This window comes from Oryzias latipes, chromosome 2 (assembly GCF_053564925.1).
Source record: "Oryzias latipes strain Hd-rR chromosome 2, Olatipes_Hd-rR_3.1".
Lineage (NCBI taxonomy): Eukaryota > Metazoa > Chordata > Actinopteri > Beloniformes > Adrianichthyidae > Oryzias > Oryzias latipes.
Window position 1 is genome coordinate 40,304,223 of NC_136238.1, and position 12,980 is coordinate 40,317,202.

The 12,980-nt window shown below is 40.1% G+C and overlaps 1 long non-coding RNA gene across 6 annotated transcripts in view; it reads left to right on the plus strand.

The window, feature by feature from the left end:
- The window catches only part of LOC110016065 (uncharacterized), a 95,009-nt gene that overhangs the window by 20,494 nt on the left and 61,535 nt on the right, over positions 1–12,980 (plus strand). For 4 of the 6 annotated variants that reach the window (XR_013654370.1, XR_013654369.1, XR_013654373.1 and 1 more), the window contains 4 exons: positions 698–921; positions 9,673–9,738; positions 9,800–9,863; positions 9,961–10,025. This is a non-coding gene — a long non-coding RNA (uncharacterized LOC110016065). The remainder of the gene's footprint in view (positions 1–697; positions 922–9,672; positions 9,739–9,799; positions 9,864–9,960; positions 10,026–12,980) is intronic. The other 2 variants (XR_013654379.1, XR_002874819.2) reach the window with 1 other exon arrangement.

Consider the following 12,980-nt stretch of genomic DNA (forward strand, 5'->3'; position numbering starts at 1 on the left):
ATCGTTGAGTTATTTTTAGGGCTTGAGGAGTTGTTTGACTTACTTTTTTCCCTCTTCTATTTCTGGATAATTGCTTAAATCTCTCTCTTTTTTTTAATTGTTTTTTTTCAGGAGGTAACCCTTGTGCTATCCTAGGCACTTTAACATTGGGAGTTGGGTCATCTAGACCCACTAGACAGTGCTCTGAACCTTTTTTCTTCAATGATTTGTGATCTTCACTGGTGTCCATGGATTACATGAAATCTTTCCACCTTTATCCACCTTTGTCATGGTAGGGAGAACACGTCAATGGAAGGGTGGGGTCATCTAAGATAGCACAAGGGTTTTTAAAGAAGTAAGAAATGTAAGAATTTCAAATAATTCTTGACAGAAAACTATTTGCAATTTGTGCAATTTCATGGTCAATGGAATCGAAGACAGTTTTATCCATTGTTATCTATTTATGGTGTTTTTCTTTGTTTTAGGAATGATTGTATGACCTATCTATCTATCTATCTATCTATCTATCTATCTATCTATCTATCTATCTATCTATCTATCTATCTATCTATCTATCTATCTATCTATCTATCTATCTATCTATCTATCTATCTATCTATCTATCTATCTATCTATCTATCTATCTATCTATCTATCTATCTATCTATCTATCTATCTATCTATCTATCTATCTATCTATCTATCGTTTTACCCAAAGGACTTTGTCGGTCGAGCATTGGACCATCAACCCTTCGCATGGAAGGCGACTACTCTACCTCCCAGCTGCAACGACTGCAACAAACAAACAAACTGTTGAGCCAACAAGTCTACGAGTTAATTGGACCGTAGGAGTTTTTTTTATGTCCCTACACCTGAGAGTTGACGTCTCCTGGCGGGCTCGAACCCCCGAGCTATTTACAACCAAAGCCAAACATTAAGCAGGTGACTTATCACGGAAGTCGGCGGCTGACCTTTTAATGCGCCCGTCATTGATTGCATAGCATGGTTCGCTCTGTCCATCCCAAGGTGATAGATTATTCAATTAACTATTGACCTTTCCCGCAGACTCATTTGTCGATGGAAATGCTTTTATGACAGCAGTGCATTTAGGAACCAAAGGATGCTGAGTTTTGATTTTGGGATTTACAGCACACATTACCAGTGCCCCACCGCCCCCTGCCCTCCCCCCTCCCGTTTACTTTTTGATTTAGGAAGTTTAGCCTCTGAGCTTCGCAACTCTTTGAAATCCTCTTTTTGGTCTAAACCGAAAAGAAAAATAAATCCAAAATCATCTTCCAGAAGTTGCCTTTAACTTTAGCAGAACGTCCTCGGCTGTGTCACCAAGATCCCATCCAAAGCTGCTGAACTTGGCTGCTTACCCGCGGGGTGTGACTGCTTCGGTCAGCAACTTCCCGGGCAACGTGCCAGTGCACGCTCCTGCTTCTCGCCTAAAACGCCAAACTTGTCAAATACAACAGATTGTACTCGTGAGGAGGCAATTTGTAATTTTTTGTTTTGCTTCAGCATTTCTGTCATTAAGGTACAAAAAGATTCACATGTTTTCAAACTCTCTGTGACTCGCTTCGTTAACGTTTCCCGTCGACATACACAAATGACAGAAAACATGATCCAGGCATGATGTTACCGTGGAAACACCCGTGTGTGCTTAAAAGTATCGTCCAAATATGTTTTTAATATTGTTTCCCTCCGTTTGATCTCCTCCTAGGTTTTGCTTAATATTTAAACAGACGGTTCGAAAGGACAGAAATGCATCTTTTTTAAAGGTTTATAACTCACTTAAAACTTTAAAATTGTTGACGTACTGTACATAAAAAGTTTTAAATAAAACCTTTTTTACTTCTTCTTACTTGAATAGTTGATCCCATTCCCAAATCTTATATGTACATATATGTGTACATACTATGTATATATATATATATGTATATATATATATATATATATATATATATATATATATATATATGGAAAAGTATATGGGAGAAAGAGACAGCACATAACAGCAATGCCCAGTGGCTGGTCTCTCTGAGAAAAGAACATAGCAACCTCCCTGAACAGAATCCAGTAACCATCACAGTGGCAGACATCCAAGAAAGAGTCTCAGGTATGAAGAACTGGACAGCACCGGGCCCTGACATGATACATGCCTACTGGCTAAAGACGCTTACCGCACTCCACGAGCGCCTGGCAGCACAAATGAACCAGCTGCTAAGAGATGGGACTCACCCCGAATGGCTAACGGAAGGGCGAACGATCCTGATCCAGAAGGATCCCTCAAAGGGTGCAGTCCCATCCAACTACCGGCCAATTACCTGTCTGTCCACAACATGGAAGCTCATGTCAGGCATAATTGCAACCAAGATAAATAGGCACATGGATCAATTCATGAGTAACACACAGAAGGGCATTGGTAGAGACTCCAGAGGAGCCAAACACCAACTCCTGGTCGACAGAACAGTCGCTCAAGACTGCAAGTCACGACACACCAACCTGTGCACAGCCTGGATTGATTACAAGAAGGCCTATGACTCAATGCCACACACATGGATCACTGAATGCTTGGAGCTGTACAACATCAACAGGACTCTAAGAGCCTTCATAGGAAGCTGTGGAAAACCACCCTTGAAGCCAATGGGAAGCCACTTGCACAAGTGTCCATCAAATGTGGGATATACCAAGGTGATGCTCTGTCCCCACTGCTGTTCTGCATAGGTCTCAACCCCCTCAGTCAAATAATCAACAAGACTGGCTATGGATACCAACTCAGAAATGGGGCCAACATCAGTCACCTCCTCTACATGGATGACATCAAGCTATATGCTAAGAGTGAGCGTGACATTGACTCCCTGATCCACACCACCAGGATCTACAGTACTGACATTGGGATGTCATTCGGGCTCGAGAAATGCAGCCGGATGGTGACAAAGAGAGGCAAGGTAGTCCACACAGGAGGGGTCTCACTCCCAGAAGGAACAATAGCAGACATCGAGGACAGTTACAAGTACCTTGGAATTCCACAGGCAAATGGCAACCTGGAGCAGGCAACAAGGAAAGCTGCAACAGCTAAATACCTCCAACGAGTAAGGCAAGTCCTGAGAAGCCAGCTCAACGGCAAAAATAAGACCCGGGCAATAAACAGCTACGCACTGCCCGTTATCAGATACCCTGCAGGAATAATAAGATGGCCAAAGGAAGAGATACAGACCACGGATGTTAAAACATGAAAGCTCCTCACCATGCATGGAGGGTTCCATCCCAAATCCAGCACCCTGAGACTCTATGCTAGCCGCAAGGAAGGAGGCCGAGGACTAGTGAGCGTAGAAGCCACTATCCAGGATAAAACATCCAAGATCCATGAATACATCAAGCTCAAGGCCCCAACTGACAGTGTGCTCAGTGAATGTCTCAGGCAATGGAGAACAGAGGATACAGTGCTGGAGGACAGATCCTCATGGGAGGACAAACCCCTGCATGGGATGTACCACCGGACCATAACTGAAGTGGCTGATATCAAGAAGTCCTACCAATGGCTAGAAAGGGCTGGCCTACAGGACAGCACCGAGGCGCTCATCCTGGCAGCCCAGGAACAAGCCCTGAGCACCAGAGCAATAGAGATTTAGATCTACCACACCAGACAAGACCCAAGGTGTAGATCTACCACACCAGACAAGACCCAAGGTGTAGGCTGTGCAAAGAAGCGCCTGAAACAATCCAGCACATAACTGCAGGGTGTAAGATGCTGGCAGGGAAAGCATACATGGAGCGCCACAATCAAGTGGCTGGAATAATATACAGGAACATGTGTGCAGAATATGAACTGGAAACCCCAAGGTCAAAATGGGAAACACCTCCGAAGGTTGTAGAGAATGAGAGGGCAAAGATCCTGTGGGACTTCCAGATCCAGACTGATAGGATGGTAATGGCGAACCAACCAGACATTGTAGTGGTGGATAAAGAACAGAGGAAAGCCGTTGTGGTGGATGTGGCAGTGCCAAGCGATGGGAACATCAGGAAGAAGGAACATGAGAAACTGGAGAAATACCAGGGACTCAGAGAAGAACTGGAGAAAGCCTGGAAAGTGAAGGTGACAGTGGTGCCAGTGGTGATTGGACCACTCGGGGCAGTAACCCCAAGCTGGAGGAGTGGCTACAACAGATACCTGGAAAGACCTCAGACCTCTCATTCCAGAAAGGCGCAGTGCTAAGAACAGCTAAGATACTGCGCAGGACCCTCAAGCTCCCAGGCCTCTGGTAGAGGACCCGAGCTTGGAGGAGAAACCACCCACGGAGGGTGAGAGGGGCGTTTTTTTTTTTTAATTTATATATATATACACACATATGTGTGTATACATATACATATGTCTGTATATATAAATATACATATGTGCATATATATATATATATATATATATATACATATGTGTATATATATATATATACACATGTATATGTGTATATATATACACGTGTATATGTGTATATATAGATAGACATACATTTATAGGTAATTTACACATTTATAGGTAATGCTTGCTTTTACAGTTCAGTACTTACATGGGATTTTAGTGGTACTTTTATGGTACTGTTGTTGTACCCACTGGGTTCTAGTGGGTAGTAGTATAGTACTTGCTGTGTATTTATGTGGTAATGGTTCTACAGTTCCCCCCTCCCCCACGATCTCCTCCTAGTTCTAAAGTTTCTAAAGTTAAATTTCTGTAGTTAAAAATAATAACCCAGCTTGGGTGGTTTTTAACCCAACCTCTGAGGTAAAAAGGGACTAACTTTTTTCAGGGTTACTTTAACTCAGAAAAGAAACATAAACTGGGTGAAAATGAAATCCCTATGACTCCCAAAAATATACCCCAACATGAAAACTCAGGAATTCTGTTGAAGAAATAACCCAAAAGTGTGTGCTAATCTGTCTCTTGTGGTATTTATACAAAAAACACATTAACACAACACATAAATACCCATTAGGTACTATGTAAAAACTTAGTGTGTAAAGCAAATATACCAAGTAGGTACCACACAAGTATGAAGCAAATATAGTACCATATAAATACACAGCATGTACCCTGTAAGCACCAAGTAGGTTCAATACAAGTACCATATAAATGCCACTTAAATACCCTGTCTGTAAGTACTGTACTGTTAGTGTGGAAAATATGGCGCATCAGCAGTATTCAGCGACAAACTTAACCTAAACGAAGATTTTTCGAAACAATCTTTTGAATTTATCTCCTTCTCTGTCAACAGCATTGATCAAAGCCGAAGTGAAAGAGCTGTCGACACGCCTCCTCCGGTTAGAACAAATGGCGCCGGCCCTCAAGTAAAATCCCAGCCTTGACTTGATGCCCCGCGACACTCTCTACAGCGTCACTTTAAGCTCCAATCTCCTCCTCGTCTTTTACCCGTCCTAGTAGTTGTTAAAGAGGATGTGACAAAGACCGATATCAGTGGAATGAATATTTAATGCCCCCCCCCCTCTTTTACCCTGCCTGACTTATTCATGATCCTGAGGCGCGATCCTGCTCTCTACCTGTCACCGTCCCTCCCGCCCGAGAAGCATGGAGTCATCGGCGCGGCGTCATAACTTTACTTTTAGAAAGGCGGACGAACATCTTGATCAAGCGGCGGGCCTAATGTGAAGAGCTTATGGATATCTCATATCCAGAACACCTACTCAGCACCCCCCCACCCACTCCCTCCCTTTTTAACAGTTTTGACAGAAACTGCTTCCCCCCTTGTCAAAGCCAATTGGTTGAGGGATCGAGGGATTGAACATCTACGGTACGACAGGAATACGGCAATTACCCACAAAGGGAGAGAAGAAAGGGAGGGGGGTTCATGATGTGATCTATCCGACAGCGCCAGGAGTGTGTTTAGAATGCGGGGGGGGGGGGGGGGGGGGGGGTGACGCATGACAGTGACGGAGCTGTGTAAGTCAATTGAACTGTCAGGGACTGAGTGACGGTACATCATAACTTCCCACCACCAGCAGGATTCCAGAAGAGCAAAAAGAAAATAGAAAAGAGATTCGATTTCTATTTGATTAAATATTAATATAATTTTTTTTATAATATCTACACATGGTAAAAGTTTATTTTTTGACCAATGTAGGAATGATAGATACTTTTGTTACGCCAACAGGCGTAACAAAAGTATCTATCATTCCTACATTTCTATCTCATTTGCAAAAACATTTCGTGGATTTACGGAAACTCCTAAAACCAGCTGTATCACCGTTTTCTTACACATGCTGAAATGCTAAATAGTTATCTGCATGTTCAGACTGGCGGCACCGTGGGGTAGTGGCTCTCATCTCGCATCCAGAAGGTGCTGGTTCAAATCTGGTTCTAGTGGAGTTATTCTATTCTCCTTCTACAAATGTTATTAAATGAATTATAAAGATCTATTACGTTTATTAACACAATTAGATGTTTTATAAATGTGTCACAGGTGTTAATAAGAGTCTAATGACGATATAAATTAGCATGTGTAGATGTCAAAAGAGAATACCTTATAATGAAGTTGCTTAATATCATAAGACAGTAATAAGAATTTATAATGTATTTATGAGCATTTACATGACTTTTGTAAGACTTTAATTAGCATATGTTGATGTCTTGCTAGTGGCTATTAGTGTTAATCTACTATATGTATATGTATGTATGTATCTATGTGTGTGTTGATGTGCTTCTTAAGTTATTTATTAGCTTTTACAAATTCTAATAGAAATCAGCATTCATAAAACCTTAAATGTAATTTAAAGATATTATAAAAATATATTAGCATTTATAAACCTTTCAAAATATTTATAGGACAATAATTTGCATTTGTAGTCATTTATAGGCCTTCATAGGACATTTATAAAGGATTATTTAATATTTCTTTCTGGTAAAATTATTTTAAAGGTTTGTGAAAATAAATCTTTATCTATTATAATAGCAAATAATCTAATATATCTTTTATTTTATTTAATTTTACTGTTTATTTCATGTTGAAATTAAAATTTTTGTAATTTTTTGATTTCGCCTTACATTGGCTTTTAGCCTGTTGGAGACTATATAAAATAAATAAATACAAATTCTTAGATGTTAAAAAAATAACATTTTTTTTATTCTTTAAAAAAATCTACTTATATGTATTAAATATTAAAATATGTACTCAAATAAAAAATGTGTTTATAAAAATGTTTACTACCTGGCTAAAAGGATATTTGTTAAGCCTTTATGAAACAGTATAAATGCATGTATAAGACATTTAGTATAAATGTCTTATACATGTATTAAAGGGGGGAAATTAGCTCCCTGAAAAGACATTTCTAAGGATTTATAACTGTTTTACATATTTTCTTACATATTTAATAGCATGCTGAATAAGACTTTATTAGCATTTTTAATGTCTTATAAACGTCTTATAAACGTCTAATACACGTTAATAAACCTTTTACAAGCAGTTAATGAACATATTAACAGCCTCCTTCTTAGTGGTTTTTCTTTTTCGCTGCCTAACCTTATTTTAAAGTGTGGACTATTCCCAAAGAATTACAAAGTATATAGTTTAAAAACTAAACAAAAACGAATGTTTTGCCAAAACGAAACTCATTTCATCATTTTTAAAGACCTGTTCTATTTTATTCTATTCGCAGTAGATCCTGGGGGAAAAAAAGAAAAAAAAAGTGGGATTTCATTGTGATGAGTTACCCTTCCCCAAACAATCACACTAAAAACAAAAACAGCGATAAAACATGGGCGATCACCATGAGGCAGCATGTATGCTGGTCAATAATTCACACATGTGAGAGACGGTGATTCAGGTCGAGTTTGGAAAACAAGGATAGATTGCACTTACCCCAACCTGGAGTCATGAGAAGGGTTGAGGCCCTTTCAATGATGCATGAGTGCCACATTTTCAGTCCCAGCCTCTGTTCATACATTTTTCAAAGAAAAATACTTTGCAGAGAGGAGGTTGGCTGGCTGTGTTTGGTCTAAAAATAACCCGTTCGTATCTTTTTACTGTTGATTCGCCGTAGCCTTGTACAACTGACACCGACGTGGGTGAGCTGGGAGTTCTTGACGGATGCGGGGATGACTTTTCCTCTCGTTTCTCTCCCTATGAACCTCTCCGACATACATGATCAATCTAAAGACATGCAAAAATGCGTGTATTTACATATTTGTCTTGGACCGTTCCACGTCTGCAGATGTGGTGCGTCAACTCCGACCCGCGACCTCCTAGCTCTCTTAGCGCCGCCAGCGCCGGATTTCGACTCCTTCTTTTGCATGTGGTCAGAGCAGCTCTCGGTTGATGCCTTAGGTGAAAATGAAACGTGTTGTTTTTTAACTTTTGCTTTAAAACATACAGCATACAGGCTTTTAGTTATGCATGCAAAGATGCAGGCCCACACATGTACTTCGCACATGCAAGGTACCAATGCCAGGGAAGTCATAACTTAAGTCCTACCATTTCAGAACGTGCATATTCTAATATCAGTAAATACACACTTTCAAGGCAATGTTTTCCTCAAAAGAATTTCAAAAAGTGTAACGCATTTATTGATGAGATGTCTTGTTGGCATTTGCCCAAATGGTGGTTAATTTGTTCAAATATCGGCATTAATTTACACTCTCTGTAAATTGGCACTGACTAAAATTTAATGTTTAATTTCAAATGGTCATCAATAAAGCAAAAGTAAATTTTTGGAATTTGACGACATAAAAAGTTCAGAAAAGTGCTTTTTTCCAAGATAAACAAAACCAACAAAGCTGCTAATGCTATCAAAAAACTTCAATTTTAATGTTGAGTAGTACTTCATAATAAGGTTTCCTTTACTAGTGTTAGTTAATGCATAATTAAGTATTCTTTAACTAGTACATAAAGTGTTATTAGCCACTTTTATTGCATTGTTTTAGATTACTAAATGTATTTTGAATGCATTAGTTTAGAGTTGCATTACCCTGCAAAGGGCACATGCAATTCAAAATCAACTTTTTGGAGGTTATAAGTGCATTATAGTATTCCTACAACTTCAAAACTCTCTTGAGCACTAACCCCTCCCAACCCACTTAAACAAGTGGGTTCTCACATTGTGACATCACAAAGTGGGAACGGCCCCTTCCAGGAAGAGTCTGGGCTGGCGGCACCGCCTCCAGGCTAACACACACACCCACTTCCTTCGCGGAGCTAGCGGTGATCAGCAAAAAATGACTTCCTGTTATATGGACAATATGCAAGTCCATCTTTGCACAAGATGCTTGTTTTCGTGGGTGAAACGCAGACACACTGCAGAGGCCGGCTCTAGGTTGAGGTCAGGAAATGGGTGGCACCCACAAAGAGCAAAAGGCGGAGCCTCAGAGATGGAGTCGTCTTACTTCTAGATAAAGAAAAAGGCGCTCACAAAAACTCATATTTCATTAAAAAAAATCCTTCTTTAGTGTACTAAAGGTGATATATTATCATATATATGGTTATATTTTACCGTGAAAGATTTAGGAATAACATGATGTAGGCTATTTAAGTATTAATAAAAGCTGTTTTGAGGAGTTACCTAGCATTATGTGATAAACTCAAGTATGTCAATTATATATGTAAACTCTGAACATGTTGTCATTTGCTGTCCAAAATAAAAAAAGAAACTCACTTGTAGCGCAACCATCTTTTCATCTCTTTTCAGATCCCACTGAATAAATTTTTGGGGTCACAGGAGCACTAAAGCCTACCCGACAACTGTTGGTCAAAGGTAGAGTACACAATTACGACACTGTCACTGTAGGTACAACCATCCATCCGTTCTTTTTCAGATCCCGCTGAATCCAGTTTGGGGCAGGATGATGCTACGACCTACAAAACAACTGTTGGCCGAAGGTAGAGTACACCCAGGACATATCTTTATTTGTCACTAATCTAAAAAAAAAAAGAAAAAAGGCACATGAAGTACAAACATCCATCAATTGTTTTTTAGATCCTGCTAAATCGATTTCGGGGCAACAGGGACACTAGAGCCTGGCCAACAACTATTCGGCAAAGGTAGGGTACACCTCTGATTTCAATGATCGTTATTTGTCGCCAATGCAAATAGTACACTGTCACTTAAAGTACAGCAATCCATCTTGTTTTAGAGTTTGCTGAATCAATTTTGGGGCCACAGGGACGCTAGAGCCTACCCAACCACTGTTGGTCAACGGTAGGGTATACCCTGGACATATCGTTTGTCGCCAATGCAAATAAGAAATTGTATCTGGAGGTACAACCTAAAAACTTTCAAGTACTAATTAGGGAGCCATGAAGATTTAAAAAAAAACCTTAACTTGCAAAAAAGCCATGCATTTTACAAGTGTTAGTGCACAGAAACATAATTGAAATCATGCTCTTTACCCGGTGTACAAGAACTGAGCTTCAGTGGAGCCACCCAATGTCAACGTTATGTTTGGCTGGAGAACCTGGTAATATAACTGAATACGTTGATAATTCTGGCACTTAAGGAGAGTTATAGGAGCAAAAAAGTTAGCTGAAATGTAATCCTATAGTAAGTCTTTGGAGCCTGTGGGACCATATTACCTGTGACGAAGGAAAAGTAGAAGGCAATAACTTTCCTGGGGCATTTAAAAGCCAATACATCATGGGGTTGTCTGCCTGTACTGGTTCCAAAACTAACCTTTTGGTACATGAGCTGTAATGGAAGCCACTTTTAACTAAAACACACACACACACACACACGGAGAGTAAATGGAAGTGGATAAATCAGGGGGTGCTCTCTGTCAGGCCTGTCCTTCAAAGGACGCCTGGTGACACCCATCTGTGTTCCCAGCTTTTAGCGCGCCTTCACCTTAAGCTATTTAGATGTATTAAAAAGTATCTCACGACTGTTTGACTCTGTGTCAACACTCTTCAGAGGCGCTCGGACTATTACGTTACTGTTCCAGGTTTTAATCATTTTTGGCCGCCTTTCACTTCCTGCCTTGAAAAGTGAAACAGCTTCAGGAATGCCATTCTTTGAAAAGAAAACAGAGAGGATCCACAGAGGAAGTCCTCCCACAGCGCACGCACACACACACACATACACACACACACACACCTCTGCTCCACACGTTCTCACACCCACATGTTCAACTCTCCCACACTGTCAAACAGGCACATGTGCACGACACGACCAGACTCCCCTCTCGCTCACACACCGGTTGGCGCTCTCCTGCGCACACAAACGCACGGCAGGGCTTGCTGGGAAACATCAGACACCCGGGGAGGAAGGAGGACAGGCTTTTCCCACATTTAAACTCCACAGATACTTCAGATGTCAGGCTATAAATAGCGCCAACGTTAACCAAACCAGGACTGAATCAACCGCAGGGGTGACTGCTGTGACCCGCTAAACTTTGGCCCAGCCTGTTCGGCCAGAATCTTCAGAAAAACGCTACGTTTAGCATCAACTTCTTGCTTTTTGAACCCTGTATTTTGATAGTTTTCCTGGTATTTCATTTTTTTTATGTTTAAAACTCTGTTTTCTACTTTTACTTTCTCCTAACAGTAATCCTCATGGCCACAGTTTTTAATAACCAAGTTTGTTCCCTATTTTTGGCTAATACATGTTTTTTTTTTTTTTTTTTTGAGGCAAAAACATAAAATCTATTATATAATTTTGAAACTGCCTTTAAAAACAGACAAAATCCAACTCTGTCATCTCACGACTGACGGATTTATTGTGAAAAGCTATTTTCAGAAGTCTCGTTTTGGCAAAACCACAGGATGAATAAGGAGATATCTAGCCTTTAAGCTAATCTTTGATATCTTAACCCCCAACAAACTGTGTGACAATAATCCAGGACTCCCTGGATTATTAAAGAGGATTTTAATCTCAGTGGGACTTTCCTGGTTAAACAAAGGTTAAAAAAATAAAAATGAGAAACCAAAACTCATTTTGTTTTACATTTGGGTGACTCTGCCAAATAGAAACGAAAAAACTCCTAAAAGAAAATTTGTCGCATCATTTGGTTGACTCCGGTTCCTCCACGAGTGTAAAATGATCCCAAACTTCTCCAGCTTAATGATCAAATGTGTCTTTGTCTCTACTTTAAAACCGCTGAAGACTTTTTAACCCTATAGGGTCCAGATGACCCCACCCTTGCATTGACGTGTTCCCCCTACCATGACAAAGGTGGATAAAGGTGGAAAGATTTCATGTAATCCATGGACACCAGTGAAGATCACAAATCATTGAAGAAAAAAGATTCAGCGCACTGTCTGGTGGGTCTAGATGACCCAACTCCCAATGTTTAAGTGCCTAGGATAGCACAAGGGTTACAGCCACAAATGAAATTTCAGAGCAAAAGAGAAATTTTGAATAATAAAGTCTGTCAAATGATACAAATACTAGACGAGTAGAAGATCTGGGCGGCAACTTCCAACAGCAACTGGGAAAACATCTGGAGGGCCTGGTTAATTGTACAAATGACATTTGGTCATTAAAGTTTTTTAAAGCAAAATCTTTCTATTTATCCTTTTTTTTTTCACCACAATTGGTGGTCGACTTTTTAATTTGGCCCTCTGCTACAAAAACTTTGAGAATCCCCGATCCATGACATTGATATTTTATGCGGGCCACCTGCGTTGCCCCATTTTTTTACACCCATGAGGGGAGTTGCGACTAAGGCCTGCCCTCCTGATTAATAACAATGCAAATTTGTCTCCTATAGGACTTCTTTTTTTACTTGAATATCTCCAGACCACTACATCTTACCGAATCAACTCTTTTTAAGGACATTTGGGGCTTTTCAGTAACACCAAATGTAACGGGATGGACTTCTGAGAATGGTAGTTTTTGGTGGATTTAGTAAAACCTTGATTGGACACAATTTTTTAGTGGTAGTCAGAAGGATAAGACTTCACCCTTGGGGGATTTCTGAAAAACAAAACAAAAACAATATTGGTGTTGTCTACATTTTTTGGAGGATATACCATTTTAGATGTAGTTTATTCAACTTAGTC